General features: G+C 38.3%; 1 pseudogene; it reads left to right on the top strand.

Moving 5' to 3' along the window:
• Positions 1 to 4,590: 4,590 nt before the first annotated feature.
• On the top strand, positions 4,591 to 5,787 carry LOC143572280 (UDP-D-xylose:L-fucose alpha-1,3-D-xylosyltransferase MGP4 pseudogene; annotated as a pseudogene).
• The last annotated feature ends 6,127 nt before the right edge of the window (positions 5,788 to 11,914 follow it).

The raw sequence follows: 11,914 nt of genomic DNA, 5'->3' as shown, positions 1-11,914 counted from the left end.
ATAGGGTTTTGTTGAGTGTGTTATTGATTGAATTCAGCGGGTTAGGCACCTTCTTAGAGACCGAGAGGTGATAGGAAGTAAACTCGTCTCATAGCTTTAACTTGTTAGGATTAGGATCGCGCGAGAGCGGGTTCGGTTCTTGTCAGGTTTGGGTTTGTGAGCGATTAGTTGGTCTAGTTTAAGGTAAACCAAATAGTTCCTCTATCCTTGGTTGCGTAGTATTCTTTCCATTAGGGTCGTGTGTCGGTGAGACCGAGAGGAGAGTCGACATTATAACACTTTAGCAATTCGTTTCCCGGGTTGTTTTTAAAATCAATTAAGTGTAAGTTAGAGTTTGTTGGTGAGACCGAGAGGTGATATAGCTTTCTTGAGCGAATCTTAGTTGTGTCATCTTTAGATATCGGTGTCTTGAGGTCATTCAATCCATTAGCTTGTTAGACCTTCAATATGAATATTACCTAGGTAGACGTTTTTCTCCATTGTCAGTCTCATTCGTAAAGTTTCGTTAAGTCTTGTTAAGTTAAGTCTTTTAATTTAGTTAAAGTAAGTTAGGTCAAGTAGTTAATTATTTAAAATCAATAAAAATTATTATTCTTAGGAAGGTCATGTCTAGGGTTTAGTAATCATAAGCGTTTCGCGTGTCCTTGTGTTCGATACTCGGACTTCCTTAGTTCTATACTGCTTAAGATCGGTACACTTGCCGGTTGTGTGTGGTTTCTTTAGGAGTTTCGCTTTATAAATTTAAAGCTTAGTTGTGAGTTCCATAGAAAAAGCATTCATTAGACACACATCAAAAGGAAATGACAAATTGTCGTATTCTTTAATGCGCATCTCATATTCCTGAGCAACATCAAACCCTTGTAATGGGTGTTCTTCAAAAGAGTGCTCGTTCCGCCAGTTCCTGAAGCTTAAGGAACCCATCAGCTATTTGTTTGCTTATCATTTAGGTATTCAGCTGCACGGGCTTCCGCTTCATCACGTGCTTGCAGAAGCGAGTCATAGGCGGCTTGCATATCAACAGCTCTCTTTTCGTTAAGCTCCGCCTGCTCCTTCTGCACTTTGGACTCCGCTTCAAGTTCTTGGATAAGAGCACCTTGGCGGGTCACTTGGGCCTCCAAGGCCAAGTTGGCTTCAAGTGCCTTGGCCAAATTTTCCTTCTTCCTCTGGGTTTCATCCCGAGCAGCCTGAAGGACAACATTTTGCCTAGTACAAGAGTCTTTCCATTGACGAGACGCAATGGCATGTTTGTCCACCCCCGCCTTTAGAGCAATCTCAGCGTCAGACAGTTTCCACTTGGCAGTATTGGCCGCCAAGCGTTGCTCATGTGCTTCTTTCTTCGCATCCTCAACGGATCGAGTCAACTCACCCCACCGTTCCCCCATCGATCGCCACTCACACAAAATCTCTTGGCCAAAAGCCATTGTATTGGCTAGGGACGAAGAATAGTTTAGGCCATGGTGGGAACGACCACGCTGATGGATCCGCTCCGCAGGCGGGACATATTGATTGACAAATGTCGCACAAATGCCCGGATCGGTGAAGCGGGATCCTTTCACGATATCCCAATTAGGGATAAACATGTGATCATCCTCCCCCGAATTTGGCTCCCCGTAATAATCGGAACTTGATGCTTGGGGACACACCGGGGTAGAGGAGGATTGATGTGGTGTATCACGTGTCACCACCCTTTCAACGTTCAAGGATGGACGTCGAGAATAAGAACCCTCCCCTTCACCCATGGGAAATGGTGAAGATGAGAGGGAAAATTATGGAGGAGGTTGAGGAGAAGATGGCTAAAGAAACTCTTGTGTTTTAGGTGCCTCCTCGTCCACAGTCGGGTCTTTCCCTTTGGAACTGGACGCATCCCCAGTCCCAAATAAGTAGGCTAGTGGGTCCTCAGTTTTCGGCGGAGGTAAGGGAACCTCTTGATTCTCCTCGAACGGAGGATTTGATGGTTTATCTCCTTTTTCCGGCAGGGGAGATGGTAGTTTCTCGTCTTCAGACGTTGGAGACGGTAACTTGTCTGATACAATACCTCCACCAACAGTTGCAGATGAGTCTACATAGCAAAACTACATATAAGTAGTCATTAAAGAGCAAAAGTAAAAAAGAAAAGGCGCTACTGTGACTTACCGGTCATCCCCTTCATGCGTTCAGCAAGGCTAACCTTTTGTTTCTTGGGGTGATGAGTCCGACGCTTTTTCGTCGTTGGCTCCCCTTCGGCATCCGCGTGGCTTGCACCCGCGTCACCTGCCTCAGTGAAGTGCAGCCTTCGCTTCCGTTCCAGCTCTGCTAAGGCGTGCGAGACGGATGAGATTTCAGAAATTTCAGAATCAGAATCTTCTTGGGATGATGACTCGTCACTCGAAGAAAGAATGACAATCACCCCATCGGAAGTAATAGCATTAAGTGGGAGAGGATTAAGGATATACACACCTATTTGGAAGATGCTTTCCGAAACTAGTGGTTCCGCGAGAACCTTGGTTGGGAAAGAAAATTTCCACGTGTCCTCTCCAGGACAGGCGTCTCCTTTATGTCCCGAATCCTTTTCCTAGGACAACCCCTATCGTCAAACAGGGCATTGAACATAGTTACTTCGCCTGAAATATACACAAGGAAATTTCAATAAAGAGTCTTATAAAATGGCAAAATCAAGAAAGTATATAATACTTACGTTCATTCACGTCCATAAAGATGGGCTCCAAGTCAGGGTATGGCCATAGACGGCTCATACCCGCCGAAACTAACGCTTCTTCTCGAATGGCTCGCATCGGAGAAGGCTTTGACACCAATAGGTGGAACCACTTCTGGTTCTCGTGTGGAGCTGTAACTACATCCAGTAACGCCTCATTGGCCGGATGCCGAACCATCGGGTCAAGAATCATGTCTTCCGAGATCCAGAAGAATCGTGGCCTCCAATTTTCATAACCCTCGGTAGGTTCAATCCTAATAACCCTTTCAGCTATCGGGATGCCTCTGAACCATCCGCCCCGGTTAACCAGCCGGTAGAAAACCAGAAATCGATCAGAACGGGGCACCATTCCGTTCGCCTTACACACAAACTCAAATTGTCTAATATGTGTAAGCGTAAGCGGGTGCAATTGAGAAAGATGGATCCCATAGGCACTAAGTACCTTGATAATTAACTTGGTTATCGGAAACCTAAGATTCCCATGGATAAAATAGTTGGCATACACGGCCATCGTTCCAACAGGTGGCCTGCTGGCTACAAATCCGGCAGTAGGGAACTCGGGTCCCCACTCCGGTGGAATGCCATAAGTACGAAGTAATTCTTCGTATTCGGCATTGTCCCAATCGATTTCCACATCGTCGATGTTAGGAATCAATGATCTCTTGTCACTGGCCATAGGTTCAATGGCAAAAGGGAAACAACGAGCAATCTTGAATGATATCGAAAGATTAATCAGAAGATTGAGAAAAAACAAAGAAGAAATAAGATATCAAACGCAATAAAACTTCGTTAAGAAGATAACTTCCTCTATTTATACCCATCGCAATTAATGCGGTGGGATACGAACAGTGGAGAGAGAAAGCCACCACCCACTCGCCAGACGCCACGTTATGTGGGAAATTCGAAAAAGAGAAAAAAAAAGGTGCATAGTCGGGTACAGTGACAGCTGGCATAAACGTCTCGTCACCTGTTCACGCGCCTGCAAGTGGTCAACTTGTCCTTTTCATGGTTATCCACACCACCAACAGAAGATATTTCTACCAAACTCCAAAATTCAAAAATCCCCAAATTATACCTTAAGTCCAATATTCCACCCGGATAAAAGCTTCACGTGGAAGAAACACTAGACTGGGGGGACTTATAGAGGTAGGGTACTAAAAAGATCCAAATACCCTTAAGTATCACCTGCGGGTCAGAGGGAAGCTCCTCATATGACACCCGCGGAACATACGGATCACCCGCATAACCCACTAAAGAAAGAAAGATGGTCAGTCCTGGGAACCATGAGCGGAAGTATCCAGGCACCCTCAAAGATCATCCGCGAGGTAACATATTCACCCGCTAGGATACTCAGAAGGCAATGCCACAAGACAGCTGTAAATAACCAACTACCTTCTAGAAGAGCTACCAAGGTTATTACTTGAAGAATACGTGACCCATCAACCAATGAATGAAGGACACCTGGTCATGTTGTTATAATCGTGCACCTGGCTAGGGTGATAACTCGTCCTATCATAGAGCGACACGTGTCCAAGTTGTTATACCCATGCAAATGCAACGTATAGCTCAACCTATCATATGAGGGCACGTGTCCAGGTGGTTACGAGAGCATCTTCTAGAATGGGACAGCTGGCCCAATCATATTCCCTCCCTTTTCAGCTATAAATACCTTCACTATCTCCTTGAGGTATTCATTCACTCCCAGCTATCTACTCTAAATACTTAAGTACTTTCTCTCTTTAGAACGGTACTTATTCTCACGCTGGAGGGTGGTTACGGGAAGACCCCCCCTCTTGTCCTTCCCGTAACGAGCTCACGGTGTCTGTTTTGCAGGTTTCGGTCACTGGATTTTGGGAGATTGTGCTCATATCGTGTTGGTTGTTGTTGTATCCTACCCCATGGACTCATTGGATCTAGGACCCGTTAAGGAGATTAGATTCGTTTTTCTTCAAACTTCTAAACTTGAAGAGATCCAAGCTCCTCTTTTGTTGGTTAATGGATTTGCAAGTAAGTTTCTATTAAAATTTTAATGCATACCCATTGTTTGTGAAAATGCCTAACCTGATTTTGTAGGAATTTAATGGGGTTTGTTTGGGTGGAAGGATCAAAATATATGTTTGTTTCAAAAACCATCATGAAGATGGAACTTTTGGTAGTTATTATTCTACAATTTACGATCTGGTAATGATTCTATTTAACCATATTGATCGTTAGTTTGTTCTTAAGTTATAACGATTCAGATTCTGCTCAATGTCATTGATACCAACTTCTCTTATACATGTATTGAGTCCCATGTTATTATGATAAATTGAACATCATGTTTCAAAATAATAATAATAATAATAATATATTGAACATCATTAACATAAATTAATGATTTTGGTTTCATTTGCATGGATTTTTTAACTTCACTTACAGAAGACCTATACTTGAAATAAAATACTAGATCTTGGTTGGTATGGTCTGGTTAACTAATCGATTTCCCTACCTTAAAGGAAACCATGATGTGTACTTTTTGGATGACATGCTTGCTGTAAGAATCATCTTCGCTTAGTTTTATCTGCTATACTAATTCTGATTAAGTGGGTCAAAATGGGTTTAAATCATTTGCTAATTATGACAAGGTGAAACCCCTAGACCACCCGAATGTCCTACCACCACCAGGGAAAAAGAACAGACTTATATTTGCAACTGTAGGATATATATGCACTCGACATCGGATGCAAAGTTAGTTACTAAAAAGTGGATTGAAGGGCTAAAAATTCAACCATTTCAAAAGCAAAGAATGCTAATGATCAGCCTGCTTTTAATTGGGCTTTAAATATGTAAATCATTCATTCATTTGTGCCTTATTTTTGCAAAACTGTTAATAGTATGCTATGAAAATAAAGAAAAAACAATGTCTTGCAGGTACATCCTGTTACCTCATGCAGAACTGATGGATTATACATCAACAACTAGGCATGGGTAGATGAAACCAAGTAGAAACATGTTATTATTCACAACAATAACATTATTGATTTTAAAAGAAAATAAAGCTGCTTAAAGACTACAATCTATGATTGGTTGATGATCATGCATCCACATTAGAATGAACTGAAGAATGTCTTGTTTTATAGGTATTGAATGTCATATTATAGACCGAGATAGTAAATGATCAAAACTAACAGAATTTTAATATTCCTATGATTTCTTCTTTTAGTAGACCGAACAATTTTTGGCCGGATAGCCATGGAGATTATGATTTACTTAGGGAGATATTCGTTGATCAAGATTTCTGACAGGTAGAAACACTAAAAGTGTTAACTTGATTTCTGCATACTTGTCACAGAGCATGAAATCTTGCAGGAATCTAGTCTATATTTTACTTTGTAGAAATTTATTAATTTTTGAGGTGCGTGATTATCAGTTTTTCCTCCCTGTTTGTTTCTTATTATTTTTCTCACTATTTGAATACACCGAACAATTATTGTTTGTTATTTTTTGTTGTTGAATTTCTTACATTTGATGAGATTACAATAACTACATTGTAAACTTGCTTTATTGGTAAGCTGAAATATTGGGCTACTTTCAAGTAGAGTGTGGCTCGGATATCAACCCAAATGACATGGGATATCGACCCAAATGGGGAATGGGTAAATGTAAGTGCACGCGTTTATAATAGTTTTCTGTAAACAATTAAAATAGTTTTCTAAAGATTTAAAACACCAATGCCTTTCAACAAACTCTCAACATACGCTGATGTGGCAAAAGCACAAAAATAAAATTAAATAAAAGGGTTTACAAAGAAAAAGCCAAACGAGTAAAAAAGAGGAGTTAAATGCTTCTGAAGATCTGAAGCTGAAAAAAAGATTAACAAGGTAAACCCTTTTAAGAATTATTAGGTGAATTTTATAAATAGGGTAAGCATGATTTGTTTGGTTGGTGTCAAATTCACATCAGTAGTCAACTTAGTGGTCGAGATCAGAGAGCTTGGGAAATATTTGACTTATTTTTTGAGAAGTGATGCTAGGAAAGAAGAAATTTCTATTGCAGATCAAATATGTTTACATTATAACACCTGTAGATTGACGTGACGGATTTGGTTATTAGCTGCCAACGGGCCGAGATGGTTTGGTAGCTAAGATGTAAATTGGCTTGGTTGAACCAAGAGGGTACACAAATATGTTGAACCTTCGATGAAATATAGGTGTCAATCGTGGCAGATTAGTGGTTCCCAAACCTGACGCCTTTAAGCAATTTGACTAAATGAGACAAACGAGTCGTATTCAAGTTGTAAACATTTTAATTATCTCTTAATAAGTACAAAAATGTCATAATTAATATAGGCCATTGATCAATGTTAATCAAGGGCTAAAAATCACTTCTCGCACTTCTAGTAATAACTTGACTTCTCTCCTGAACCATCCCTTATATATATGGTAAGGATCCTAAGAGAACCATTTGTAAATTGAGAACTTTGAGAACCATTTTGGACCACTAAAAAAACCTTTAAAAAATTATAAAACAAAGAACAAAAATTTTTAAAAAGTAGAAAAACCAAAATTCTTATATTTTATTTCGGTTTCATAAAAAAATAAAAAAATAATAAAAAAACTTCGTATTATACACATATGTATAATTTCATTTAATCTCTAGTTACGCAATATACACATATGCACATTATCATTTACCTTAAATTGTACATGTGTATAAAAAAACGTGTATATACATATATGTACATATTATACATATATGTATAATTTAGCTAAACCGAGACGTCTTTTTATGAAACTGGGATAATAAATAAGAATTTTGGTTTTTTTACTTTTTTTTATTTTTGTGTTTTTTTTGTTTTATGATTTTTTTTATTTTTGAGTTTTTGGGGTTCAAAATGGTTCTAAAAGTTCCCACTTTCAAAATAGTTCTCTCATGATCCCAATACTATATATATATATATATATATATATATATATATATATATATATATATATACAATCACACAAAATGAAATGGGTCGTCAAAATTTAGCTAACATGTTTACAATGTCATACAAGCAAATATGGAAAAAAAAATTTAATCACAACTCATAGTTGCATCACATTTTGAAGAATCAGTACTTATTGCATAACGCGCTCTCGCTTGACCTTACTGTCAAGGTATGTTGAGGCTTTCATTTGGAAACTTCGATTCTACCCCAATCTAATTATACGAATGGTTTTGTTTATGATTTCTGTTCGTTATTTCGGGCAACTTGGATGCGGAAAAAGGATGTGATGATTTGAGTATAGCATGGCTTTCGTTTCTTATTTGATTGATTTAAAATTGTGTGTGATTTTTGGGTGAAAAGTGATGACGATGTAAGCTGATGTGTCGGTAAGTTTTATCCGTATTGATTAGTCATGTGACTAATGTGTAAATAACCCATGAAATATGTGTGCCTTTGTTGCGAATTATTATTTTACCCGTTTACTTATAGGTAGACTGACTTCACTACTCGATGGGACAAATGCATATCCTATTCTAGATCAATTTTGTAGAACACTTAAAGCAAATTTACATATTTGGATGTATTCATTCAATAAGTTTATCATGTTGAACTTTCTAAGTATCTGAACATTTAGTGAATGATCGACCCATTTTGTGGTTTAAGCGCATCTTGCCTGAACACTCGTGTAAGTATATAACAATGTCTCAAGTCACGCGAATTCTTCACGTTTCATATCATGCTTCCTTGTTTACCTAGTTGTCACACTCAACTCGCAAAATGACAATCCAAGTTATCAAGTAAATGGCCTCCGCGATCCCGATCACCCCATGTTTGATTGCACCTTTAATTCAAATTCAAACCCAGCACCATCCTTGGAAACACAAACTAAACCCAACCGAAAGGCCTCGCGCTGAAACACACCCTTTGTACAGTATGTGTAAATTCCACCACTTTACTTCCCTGAAACGTTGATCTACTTCAATTTGTGGTAGATTCAATTACCATTTATTGCTAAAAACTACCCAAACTCAACGCCACTCACCCATCTGCAAGACCTATACCTAACCATTTGTGTCAATCATATGCTTGACCTCATGCTTCAAGCCTGCCATCATTAGGGTAACCTGATCACACCTGCCATACTTTTGAAGGCCTAACTTGTTTCCGCCATGCAATATCCTAACCCCGCATCCTTTGTCAACCCTACACGATTTCCCATTTTCAATACTTAGATCTTTACAAAACTCATCAAACTCGTCTATATTTTCTGTACATTAAATTCGAACCATAAAAAAGACGAATATGCCCTTTATTCTTGTGTAGCAGCCCCTTGTTATTCATTTCAGCAAACATGTTGAAGACTTGCAGCAACTACTCGTGTCTTTGACCATATCAGCTGACAACTGCTGCTGCTCGGAATTCATCTAACAGCATCAAATTGTACCAAACAGTTCATGAAATATCTACACAACAAGTCATCTATTCGGGACATTATTCTTCATATCAGCAGCTGATTGAGTACTCAAAATATGCAGCAAACGTCCCATATAAAAATATTGCAGCATCAACATTGGTGAAAGTACAAAATTGTCCATGAACACTAAGTGTTCGACACATACAAGCTGCAACGTTTCAGCTGCAAAATGATGAAAATACGAAATAAAATGACGGTTCTGCCCCTACAACATCTGCTTCGAAATAGTGCAGAAAATGCTCGAAATATTCTGCACAAATTTAATAGTGCAACATCGACATTCATCCTTACAATAGCAGCAATTAAAAAAAATACACTCGTAAACACATGATGTTCCATCAGCTCATGACCTTATTTATGCTCCAAATTTAACTATTTGCACTTGCAGAATACATGTAACATCAGCATAAATTACAATCTGCTCGAGACCATTGTGTTGCACTCCTCTCTGTGCTATCCGCTCGTAAGCTTTAACTGCTTGTGTCATATAAGACTTGCATGTGCTCGAACACCACTTATATGTTCGCAACCAAATTCACAACTACTCATAATTAATAAGCAGTTCAGCTACAATTTTTTAGCATAAAAATTGTACCAGCGGCAGTTGTTCGTGCATCTGTAGCAACAATTCAGGCTCAGCTGTTCGAAGCTTAATCTATCAACAGCATATACTATAACTTGTCCATGATAAACAATATCAACATGAAATTAAGCATCAAAATCAGTCCATATCACCATGAAATCATCATTCTAACACCAATTTATCATCAATCTCATCAAACACTCAGATCTAGAACATCGATATAAACTAGTTCGACCGAAAACAATAGATTTGGACGAAACTGGATATATAAACATGAAATTGATGTTGAATCTCCAAACTAATCATCGACCCAAACATCAATCCACATCAATCATCCTTCAATCATGAAAGTTCATCCAAATCCATGCAAAAACCCACAAAAACTTCAACGAACTTCAAGTTTAACGTCCATGGCGGATTCAAGAGCGAATTGAATCTAGTTCTGCGGTTAGTCTGAAAGATTCGGTAACCTCGCTCTGATACCAATTGTGTGAACCAAGCCCCGGTGCAGAAGCATGAATAATCGGTATTAACAGTGGACCTCGGATCCGGGTTAGGATCGAATCATAACACATATTCACTCTTGAATGATAATAATGGACGGATGTGGAGAGTTCGATTTGATTAACAATCAATAATAGGATGAACAATTGTAATCAAAACACAAAAGATAGATGTAGAAGTGTGATTTCATTAATCGAATGATTCTCATCAAGAACCCTCATACATACATTCATACATACATACATAAACATATAGAAACGGCCATCCGGGGAGAGCTCTTCCCTGGGGGCAAACTCTCACAATGCACACATGATCTAAACAAATGACCTAAATCATCTATTTATACTAGTCTTGTGCCTTGGTCTTCACTCCACCGCCACTTGGATAAGACCAAAGGAATAAAATATAATATAACATTTCACCCGGAAAATGCTTCAATTACTCGTTATAATATCTTGTTGTCTTTCTTTAATTTCTCATTATTACCGAGTAACGATTCGATGCGTCGGTCTAAAATATAATACCCAACAATTAAGACCTCAGTACGTAAAAAACGGTTTAAACGAAAAGGTTTTCGTTTAACTATACGCTGTGTACTTAAATGCGATCGTTAGTACCAAAACAAGCATTGTATCATCAGTAAAGCCGAAAAATACTTATAGAACACTTATATAAGATGTTTTAAGCAATCGGAGAAAATATTTTGGATTTTTACGATGAGTCAGTACGTTTTTCTTAATTTTCAAAAATTAACTAAAAAGCACTCATTTTTGCGCTGTTTATCAAACCCGAACTATTTTTCTCGCCAAAAACCGAACCCGAATTAAATTTGGGACCGAGATTTAACATTTTTCATGCAAAACGAGGCATATTGGGCCAAAAGAGAGGCCCAATGGTCCCTTATATGGGGCGGCCGCAAATAGGAGTGGGACCCCCCCCCCCCCCCCGTTTGAGTAATCTACCTAAATAAGCTATCTTCCTTTGATATTTTTCACAAAACTCAAACCAACTCAAACACCATCTAATTTCTAAAAATTCTTGAGTGTTAAACTTGTTTTGAACTTGTTATAATCATAAGAACATGCTACGATTAATAAAAATGTATATTAACCATGTAAAAAACCTTAAAATAATAAAAAAAACATGTTATGATCTTAGACATAGTTAGTAATCAGAAGCATACGCTTTTTTGGCCAAAGAATTACGGATTATAATGTGTATATCACGTTTTAACTATTTGAAAACTCGATTTAAAATCCTAACCGAAAGCCTAATTTACTTGGCTTAATGATTGATGCTAAATGCTTGGTTTCGTGTTATACACCCTGTAGATGTACTAACTAGAGAACCATGGACTAGGGATGCGAGAAAACGACCTAAACACTCGGAAAACCGCAAAGGTAACAACCGATTGCTCGTTTAGGGGATGTTTAGGATTAGACTGTGACGTACTTGTTTTTAGCCTTTTAAATTCTTCAGAGACATTAGGGATCATATGAATGAGTCCATGTCCAAATTTGGTAATATTTTGATCAACGGAGAATATTTGGCGATTTTATTACCCTTTATTTGTTATTTATCCTGAAAAATAGCTAACTTGCTTAAAAAATTATGAAATATTGTGGAGAAGTCAGAAATATCATTGTAAGATCACACAGAACCTTTTGGGTTAATTGGAGAAGTCTAGATATG

The sequence above is a fragment of the Bidens hawaiensis genome, unplaced genomic scaffold, assembly GCF_021521415.1.
Source record: "Bidens hawaiensis isolate Kalapana, Puna unplaced genomic scaffold, B.hawaiensis_p1.1 tig00025791_1, whole genome shotgun sequence".
NCBI classification, from domain to species: domain Eukaryota; kingdom Viridiplantae; phylum Streptophyta; class Magnoliopsida; order Asterales; family Asteraceae; genus Bidens; species Bidens hawaiensis.
This window is presented reverse-complemented; position numbering and strand designations above follow the sequence as displayed.